The sequence below is a fragment of the Abramis brama genome, assembly GCF_963993115.1.
Source record: "Abramis brama genome assembly, chromosome: 1".
Lineage (NCBI taxonomy): Eukaryota > Metazoa > Chordata > Actinopteri > Cypriniformes > Leuciscidae > Abramis > Abramis brama.
Window position 1 is genome coordinate 66,842,612 of NC_139963.1, and position 10,654 is coordinate 66,853,265.

Consider the following 10,654-nt stretch of genomic DNA (forward strand, 5'->3'; position numbering starts at 1 on the left):
AACATTTGCTCTCACTTTGCGGAAAAAATATCGGGATATATATCGTATATCGATATTCAGCCTAAATATATCGGGATATGACTTTTGGTCCATATCGCCCAGCCCTACCATCTAGAACCAAAACGAGGCTAGGGGGTACACTCTAAACCAGAAGTTCAGTGACAGAGCGCAGCGGGCGTCTGTAATCATGGTGGTAACTTTGTGGACAACAAACCTTTCATCTCTTCCTGAATTAACAGTGGACTATGTTGAAAAATGGCGAAATAACGACTGCAAGATTCCAAGTTTTTCTGAAAGGTTACAGCAACTGGATCGAGGGATATGTGCACGACGTGGAAGGTAATGAACGGACGATGACGGCTTTTTTTCTGAAATCAACATTAGCAAACGTTACTTTTAAACTGTTAGTTTCTTAGCTAGCTAATACAACAGGACGCGACAACATTACAAGCTGATGTTAAGCATTAAGATATATTAACCACACCAAACTGACTGTTATTTTGAGTGTTAACAATAAATTATTTTACCGACAGTCAAGAGGAGCGAGACAGTCAGTGTGCGAGCTAACCCAGCGAGCAAAAAGTCGTCTAGAAGACGTCTAAAAGACGTCATTCTTAGACATCCAGAAGACGTCCTCACAGGAGCCAGAATGAAAGTTTTTTTGACGTCTTTTCTGGACATTGTATAGACGTAAATTAAAGACGTGCTAAAGACGTCATTCTTAGACATCCAGAAGACGTCCTCACAGGAGCCAGAATGAAAGTTTTTTTGACGTCTTTTCTGGACATTGTATAGACGTAAATTAAAGACGTGCTAAAGACGTCATTCTTAGACATCCAGAAGACGTCCTCACAGGAGCCAGAATGAAAGTTTTTTTGACGTCTTTTCTGGACATTGTATAGACGTAAATTAAAGACGTGCTACAGACGTCATTCTTAGACATCCAGAAGACGTCCTCACAGGAGCCAGAATGAAAGTTTTTTTTACGTCTTTTCTGGACATTGTATAGACGTAAATTAAAGACGTGCTAAAGACGTCATTCTTAGACATCCAGAAGACGTCCTCACAGGAGCCAGAATGAAAGTTTTTTTGACGTCTTTTCTGGACATTGTATAGACGTAAATTAAAGACGTGCTAAAGACGTCATTCTTAGACATCCAGAAGACGTCCTCACAGGAGCCAGAATGAAAGTTTTTTTGACGTCTTTTCTGGACATTGTATAGACGTAAATTAAAGACGTGCTACAGACGTCATTCTTAGACATCCAGAAGACGTCCTCACAGGAGCCAGAATGAAAGTTTTTTTAACGTCTTTTCTGGACATTGTATAGACGTAAATTAAAGACGTGCTAAAGACGTCATTCTTAGACATCCAGAAGACGTCCTCACAGGAGCCAGAATGAACGTTTTTTTTACGTCTTTTCTGGACATTGTATAGACGTAAATTAAAGACGTGCTAAAGACGTCATTCTTAGACATCCAGAAGACGTCCTCACAGGAGCCAGAATGAACGTTTTTTTTACGTCTTTTCTGGACATTGTATAGACGTAAATTAAAGACGTGCTACAGACGTCATTCTTAGACATCAAGAAGACGTCCTCACAGGAGCCAGAATGAAAGTTTTTTTTACGTCTTTTCTGGACATTGTATAGACGTAAATTAAAGACGTGCTACAGACGTAATTGTTAGACATCTAAAGGCAGCCAGAATAAAAGTTGTATTAGACGTGTTTTCTGTAGTAGAAATGTCAAAGACTGTTAAAGACCCATACTGACATGGAAATCCCGTATGTGCATTTTGCAAGGATCCAACTTTAAAAAATATTTACTTACAAATATTTACAAAACAGTGGCAGTGAGTGAGCTAGTTCTCACTGAGAAAAACCCAGTTACTCATTGTTAATGGTTGTCGTGTCATGAAACTGCAGACACACAGACCATAGACCTAAATAAGATTTTAAAGAATATTGATAATATTGAATATTCAATTGAATAACTGTGTAGTGTATATACTTGCATTTGTATATCTTAACAATATAACTGTAATAAACTGCTTACCATTTTCCTGTAAACCAAACTAATCACTCCAAGAAATCAACTGCTTACCATTTTCCTGTAAACCAAACTAATCACTCCAAGAAATCAACTATTTAAATCTCAAAATATATTTTTATTACCATTTTGTTCTGCTGGACCAATACTTAACAGTCGGAAGAGTAAAGTATAAATTAACACAATAAAACTTAAAAGCCAGAACAGTAAAGTTGTAAATTAACACAATTTCCCTTTAAATAATCTATAAAATGTTGTTAAAACAATATAACATAACAATTAACAAAATATGGCTGCTATAAGGTTCACAAGCTTCATTTATAGCAGCAAGCAGTTTCAGATGATCGGCTACAGACTTTATTTGGGCCTCTGTTGCAGCTGGGTCCCATTTCATGACAGCAGCTACAATCAAAGCAAAAAAATCCACATATTAAATAAATAAATACAAATGCCACTGTTGTGGTTTAGCTTATAGCAGAGATACATAGTTGAAAATTTGAGTACTCGAATCAGTTAAATGAAATAAATCACAAATCAAGTAAAATTACATCAAGCCTGATATAAGGCATTCCACACACACACACACACACACACACACACACACATATAGGGGCCATTTACAACTTCATGCGATTTTAGTGATCGGATAGATATGATCTTGAAAAGACCAGGTGTAAATGCCCTCCGAAACGCATTCGTGACGCATTTGAATCTGATTGCTCAAACCACTTCAGGAGAAACTGGACAAGTGTAAATGCATCTGGTTGTTGAAACCACATATGTAAATTTTACTCCTCCCAAAAACGCTCTAAAATAAAGGTGTGAGAGCGTGTTATAGGCTATATGTCATGTTATAGCTAGTTATGACGACGCTACTGCCACATCGCCGCTGACCATCTAACGTTATTCATCAAGCCAATGTGCAAACTATCGCAAATCAAAGTGAAAGTAAGTCCCCGATGCTTAACACACAGTTATCATCATTAAAAGTAAAGAAACGAAATGATCTTACCAGGGCTGTTGCGCTCTCTCCTATTGCGGTCTTTGATTTAGAAATTTTAACGGATGATCAATAAAATGCAGCTCATATCTGTTGCTTTCGGTGACGTGAACGCCATTAAATTTGCATAGCGAGGGAATCGAAGATCGGATTTATATCCGGTTTGCAAAAACATATTTATGTGACCAGGTGTAAATGGAAATGTTGTGATAAAACAGATAGCTATCCGATCTGAGAAAACGCATCAAGTGGCCAGGTTTAAACAGCCCCATATACACACACACACACACACACACACATATTAGGGGTGTAAGTTAACGGTTCACAAAATTCATGGTTCGGTTCAATACGATACACTTGTGTCACGGTTCGGTACGTTTTCGATACAGGAAAAAGAAAGAAATGCCAGAGAAATTTCCTTGATTTAATATTTTTAACTTTTTTTTTTTGTATTAAACCTAACATCATAAAGTATGATTTTTTTTTTACTTTGAGGAATGATGAAGCTATAATAATGAATAATATGACTCTTAGAAGCATGTAAAACAGCTCCTTGAAAAAAATTAAATGTAATATTGTAGTTATAAACAAAGGTTTATTTTAGTTCAGATTAACATTTGAGGGCAGTAATTTTATTCATGTCAAAATAAAACCAACGTAATGTAACTTGAAAGCATTATAGCCTACTATTCCTGCCAAACTTCCATGGTTACAGTTAGTGTTACTACAGTAAATCCATGGTGAATGTTGCTGATCTGCACTGTTAACCCTTGCTGTAAAAAAAGGCCAAATTCTGACAATATCATACCATTTTCCATTAAAACAGTAATATACCGTAGGAAATAAAAATAGCCTACAGGAATATACTGTGAATTAACAGCGCTCAAAGTCGACAATCAGAGGCTGTTTTCCCAATCACACCCTATACCCTCATTCACTATTCCCTACATTAGTTCACTAATATAGTCCACTTGAATGAAAAGAAGTGAGTGAATTGAGAAACTGATGAACACCTGATAAGCAGAATCACTGAAGGACAGAGAAACAAGAACAGAAAAAAGAGAAACACAAAAACTACAATTGACTTCCAGCAACACTGAGTGTGAAACCAGTTTACGATTATTTCTTGCATACATGTACAAAAGTTCTTGTTGAGAATTAACAGAGATATAGTTAATAATAAAGTTTGTTGTCACCATGATGGAGATCAGTATTTGCTTTAGTTGGTCTCTTGTACCTGGACTTCTTACCATTTATCTCTCTCTGACTGCTGTAACATTGTGTTTGTAAAGCACGTTTGTTATAGCAAGACAAAGTCATGAGGTGTAAAAAGTAAATTTTATCAGGTGTTAATGGCTGATGTGATGATGTCATAATCATCCTGGACATATCTGATTTACAGGTATTGTTCTGTATATAAGCTTTGAATTTATGGGTATTTCATATTTACCATATATCTGATAATCTACAACATGAAAGCTAGCAATATTTCTGTAACCAGATTTTCTGAAGAATATTGAAATCTTATAGTGCATTAAAATTTATTCAACTCCTTGCTTGACTCAGACACACACAAATATCAACAATCAGCGTATGAATCTCAACAATGGTGACAATCAAAAGTTTCATGTCGCAATGCATGCTGGGTTCCAGGATAGTATAAAACTCCCAGCATGCACTGCTGCATGAATAAAAATGTAAAATAAAATTGCCACCATTGTTCAGATTCATGTGCTAATTTGTGATATATCTGTGTTTCTACAATACATTGTAGCTCTGTTATTTTTGGTTATGCATGATGTGTAAAAAAAAAAAGAAAAAAAAAGTGAAATTTTAGTTTATTGCTGTGGTTTCACAGTGGTGGTAATGTAAACCCTTTTGAGAACTAAATCCTGAATGAGCAAGAATGAATTACTTAGTGAATGAACAGGCTATATGATGATTTTGTCACCATAATCAACATAACCGCAATCATTCATAAACTGTGTGTGCACAAGTGTGACTTGCAAAAACACAGCTCAAGCAGCAAAAGAAACACTAATGTTTTAGCATCAGCAACCCAACTAAAGCAAGCACTGATCTCTATAACGGTAACTTCAAACCAAACATTTTCAATTAAACATCTCAATAACAACTTCTGTATGACAGAAATAAAGTCATACTGGTTAATAATAAGTGTAATAATGTGTAATGGCTGGAAGTCAGTTGTAGTTCTTGTGTTTCTCTATTTTCTGTTCTAACAGCAGGTGTTCATCACTAATGCTTAACAATCACTTACATATTCCCTTAATTATCTCACTGCAACACTGTCTCAATGTTACTTTTACTCTTTGTAGTGTGGATTTTCCTGTGGGGTTGAAAGGGTTAAGAGTGTAAGATAAAAAGACACCCACAAAATGTATTTTAACAGTAATAAACTGTAAGTTATAAAACAGGTTTATACTGGCAACACTGTTGCCAGTAGTTTACTGTAAAATGTAGTTTTTTGGGTCACCATTGTGCTGAAGAGTAGAGCCTGTGCTTCAGTCCAGGAGAAGATCTACAAACATTGATGATATGCTGCATGTTGCTTTATTTAACAGGCGGTGACTGTGTAGTTGCTGGTCCAGTGGAAATCTCTTTATTTACCAAAGTTTTTTTGTGGTTTCAAATAAAATAAGTTAAGAGTAATACTTTGCTCACGTTGTTAATGCATTATAAATTTTAGTTAATACATTTAAATGACAGTTGGTCAATTTAAGACAGTCGGTTTCTGCAAGTGAAATTAGTTAACTCGAGTTTTAGTGCATTTTTACAGTAACATACTGTAGATTACAGTAAAGAACTGTACAATTAACAGTAAATTACTGGCAACAGTGTTGCCAGTATTTTACTGTAAAAAAACCTGGTAAGGTCTAACAGTGTGTGGACACTGGATTGTTTATTCATGGCACAATGTTTCCACGTCAGCGCTGTTTGATCCGTTATTAACAGAGAAATATGAATGCTTCTCACTAGATCTCGCAGCGATGTTATTACTTCAGTGGGGATCTTTTAGAGCCGTGTACTGATAAACGGCCCGTGAAGCACATAATAACAGGACCTGCTTTCTGGTCAGTTAGCCTACAGTACCTGCTTTTTTTGTGGAAACCAAATCTTTTGATTGTGAGAGAGCCATGTGTTAAAAGTCAGATGGCACTTAAGCTACTTTATGATTTGCCCTATGTCTGAACAAAAGAAATAAAAGTTAACTATCTATACCATATTGAATTGCATAGTATCATATTTTTGCAATGCGTTGAATCGAAATCGAATCGCACCGGATCGTAATAATAGTGAATCGTATTGCATTGGTAGCTGGCAGCTGCTTATATGTATCATTAATGTATTGTATCGTTGGCTATGCATCGAGATGCGTATCGTATCGGCCTCAGTTATGGAGATGCACATCCCTAATACCTACATAGGAAAAGTAACTACATTTACATACTGTGAATCGTTTTTTTTTATTTATCGAGAATCGTTTTTGCATCGAAAATCGCAATTGTATCGAATTATGACATTTTCTTAATCTTACACCCCTAATATAAACACATACATATAGTACTTTGGAGACCAATTGTGTTTAAATAACATTGAGACAAAGGAGGTAGAGGACGAATACTCACTTCTCTTGGTAGCTGTTCTGATGAATGACGGATCCTGGCCACAGAAAGATAAAAGAGAGAGGTAAAAGGGGGGAATTAATTAGCATGGGTCACATTTCATTCGTTTTGTCTGGTATCTAAAACTTATGTCTGATAGAAAAATGTGCATCACCAAAAGAAGGAACAAGTAGATTAACACAGTGGATCTGTCCAAACGGTAATCGTTTTAATAACGTTGTCATCTGTACAAAGAAAAAACTCTTCCGTTTTTAGTACATTGTTGATGTGTAAAAGTTCCTTAAGTTTGTGTGTTCTTGACGTCTTTTCTTTTAACCCTGCAGGTAGGGTTAACGCATCTATTAATAAAAGTTTTACCTATGGAACTTCGGTATGATGAAAATGTGTGTAATATAGCAAACCTAAACAAACAACTCAATTATTCTATGTTAAATTGAACTCTTCCACCATATCTACTTTAAAATGAATCACAGGAACTTGCCATCCTAGGTCACATTACCATAAATATAATATAAAATTACTATAAGATAAAATTACTTCAGTTAATTTACCATCGCATGCATGTCCCCCTTTGCTAACCCTTTTGTGGAAGGGCTCTTTGTGAAGGGATTTAGATGTTTGCTTGGAACACCCCTTTAATTGTACATTTATTAAATCACATGTAAGATTTATAAATAATACTAGGTAAAGGAGAGCAAACTGATTCCCCCTTCATTTTATCTACCTTATGCCGACCGAAAGGTATATGATTTTCTTTCTACGGATGAAAACACATATTTTAGAAAAAATAAACTAGACTTTTAGAAATATTATCCATCTCTTGTGTTTGTGTGTCAAATAATGCAAGTGAATAGACACCAAAATGCTGAAGGTCGAAAAAGTCCAAGAGCATTGTAAAGCTCACATGATAAGTGCAGAAAACATCTTGTGTGAACAACACAGCAAGCTGTGAGTACGCTGTATGAAGTTTCTGGCGTATGCACTTGCATTATATTGGCTTACAATAATGGATAATTTTTCAAAAAATCTTTGTGGAAAGAAAGTCAGATCTGGATTGGCACGAGAGAAGAAAAAAATAGATCATTTTTTAATTTCGGAGTGCATTGTGCCTTTAAAATTGACTGTGGATTTAGATACTAGGTAACACTTTATTTCGATAGTCCACTTTAGACATTCTACTAACTATAAGTAACTTTGCAACTACATGTCAACTATCTGTCATTAGAGTATTAGTAGACTGTCTGCTTAATATTTGCTAACACTCTGTTTTGTTGGTCCCCTAACAGACATTCTACTGACTATAAGTTACTTGGCAACTACAAGTCAACTTATTCTCCTAACCCGAATCCTAACATCTAAACTTAACCTACCAGTCTATTGACTGTCTACTACAGCCTACTAATACTCTAATGAGAGTTAGTTGACATGTTAGTGAAAGTGGACTATCGAAATAAAGTGTAACCAGATACTGCAGTGGATACTTACTAGTGATGGACTTGTTTCTCTGTTGGTGCCTATTCTGCTCCGTAAGTCCAATGCTTGATCTAATTTTTTTTTTTTTTAAAGTGTGTTAATAGGATTATTGACCGGGTAACATAGGACCATTTTTTAATGTTCTATAAGTGTTATATAAATCTGGAGAACCCTTACTAAAAATTAACAATGTTTTGCGACACTAACCAAATGGTAATAAATTATTGTAATATGTAAAATAGGAAAGAGGCCCCACTATGCATAAACTTTTATTTGCAAAAACACGTTTCGGCGCGTGCCTTCATCAGTTTGCACGCGCCGAAACGCATTTTTGCAAATAAAAGTTTATGCATAGTGCGGCCTCTTACCTATTTTACGTATTACAATTATCCAGGCCAGCACTCTAAAAGTTTATTAATATATGCAGTGAAGCCTGCTCCTATACTCACTTAATAAATTATTGTAATCAATCCACCATAAAAACATGGTTTCTACACTATAATAAAAAACATGGTTAATTTAGCAAATGTCCTTAAAGGATTAGTTCACCTCAAATTGTGTCATCATTTACTCACCCTCAAGTTGTTTTAAACCTGTATGAATTTCTTTATTCTGCTGAACACAAAGAAATTTATTTTGAAGAATGTCGGTAAACAGACAGACTTGGGTCCCATTGACTTCCGTAGTAGGAAAAAAAAATACTATGGAAGTCAATGGGACCCAAGTTACAGACATTCTTCAAAATATCTTTCTTTGTGTTCAGCAGAAGAAAGAAATTCATACAGGTTTGAAACAACTTGAGGGTGAGTAAATGATGACACAATTTTCAACTTTGAGGTGAACTAATAGAACAGCTCATCCAAAAAAAAAAAAAAAAAAGAGTTATCTCATTATGTAGCTTACTCACCCATATGTTGAAATTGTATGAGTTTCTTATGTAGAACCATAATTAAGATATCTTGAAAAATGCCTTTTATTTTTGTCATACAATGAATACAGTTGTTTTATTCCCAAAATTCTTGTGTTTCACAAAAGTAAGTTATACAGGTTTGAAAATACTTTCATTTTGAAAGACATTTATTTTTGGGTCAGCTAGGCCTGTAAACTCAAGAAGATAAAGCTTGTGTGTTCAGTGCATTTGAGCAGATTCACATGTTCTGCCTCTATTTCACGTGTATTTTATGACAATACTCACCGCATCTGAACATCGTGTGGCTGGATAATATTTATTCCCAAAATGCCTGGATCATGAAGGAAACACACACATACACATCAATATTAGTTATTGGTTTTACTTACTAACGGAGACATTTGCAAAAGCTTGCAAAATTGACTCACCAGCTCCAAAACATATTATTAAGACTCGTTAATTTAACTGATCGGTTAGCCATCCCGCGATTAACGATTCAAAAGCCTAGTTTGCAGATTCTGTGACAGTTCCTTTCTGTCTAAAGATAAGTTACAATATTCTCAGTTCACTCGTTGTAAAGCTCCCATGCTGAGTTTTATTTTTTATCATAAACTAATAAGTAGCCTATAAGTTAGACAAGTTACACATGCTATCATCACATAACATAAATACATTGGAATACCGTATGCACTAATAATATTGCGCTAATCGCGTTTAGATTCTCAATTTAATACACTAAGTTATATCTTGATGTAGCAGAATTTGTATAAAATAAAGTTTTACCTTCCGTAGATTGCAATATGTCCGTTGTTAAAATTCTTTGTCCATATCCCTTGTTTGTTCTTCATTTGCATCCAGCAACACCCAGCAACTCGCTCAAAATAAACATTTAGCAGTCCGATGTAAAATAATCCATGTTTTAAACGACGTAAAACCCACAGAATAGGCTAATATTGAAGATCCCGCGCAGCAGCAAAGCAAACACCGACTCACTCAACTGACGTTTATTCAAACTTGACTCGTAAAGGCGCGCATAGTTGTCATTGGCTAGATTCCTGGATGACAGTCAGAATAAACAGAGAATAACCAATCATGCTCGAAACAGCTAGGAGAGACAGCCAATAGTGTGGCAACATTGCAATTACAGGAAAATATGAACATATATATATATATATATATATATATATATATATATATATATATATATATATATATATATATATATATATATATAATGTGCTATTTATTTGGTTGTATTTGTAGACTGGCTGTTATATTTAATCAATTGGTTAAATTGTTTTTTCATTGCAGTGCATGATTAAAAATTAAACATTAAATAAAAGATTAAAAATACTGTAAGAACTTACAGTAACTGACCATATATAATATTTATTTACCACTGTTCTGATAAAGCGCAATTTAATAGAGCAAACAGTATATTAAACAGAGCAAACACTGCATATATTCATATACAATTCTGTATATAGATCTATATGAAAATCTAATGAATTGGTATCATGGTGGTGACAGTTACATTCATGTGACCCATAATGACCCTTTTACACTTTCACAAATTC

The 10,654-nt window shown here is 34.9% G+C and overlaps 1 long non-coding RNA gene across 3 annotated transcripts; it reads right to left on the reverse strand.

Annotated features, from left to right (window-relative positions):
- Nucleotides 1-1,593: 1,593 nt before the first annotated feature.
- LOC311079024 lies at nt 1,594-10,212 on the reverse strand. 3 transcript variants are annotated; one of them, XR_014605324.1, is made up of 5 exons: nt 9,861-10,212; nt 9,363-9,408; nt 8,180-8,238; nt 6,698-6,731; nt 1,594-2,452 (listed from the first exon to the last, which is right to left on the reverse strand). It is a non-coding gene; the product is annotated as an uncharacterized lncRNA (long non-coding RNA). The 3 variants fall into 3 exon arrangements; XR_014605323.1 differs by lacking the exon at nt 8,180-8,238; XR_014605325.1 differs by lacking the exons at nt 8,180-8,238; nt 9,861-10,212 and adding an exon at nt 9,506-9,563.
- Between the last annotated feature and the right edge of the window lie 442 nt (nt 10,213-10,654).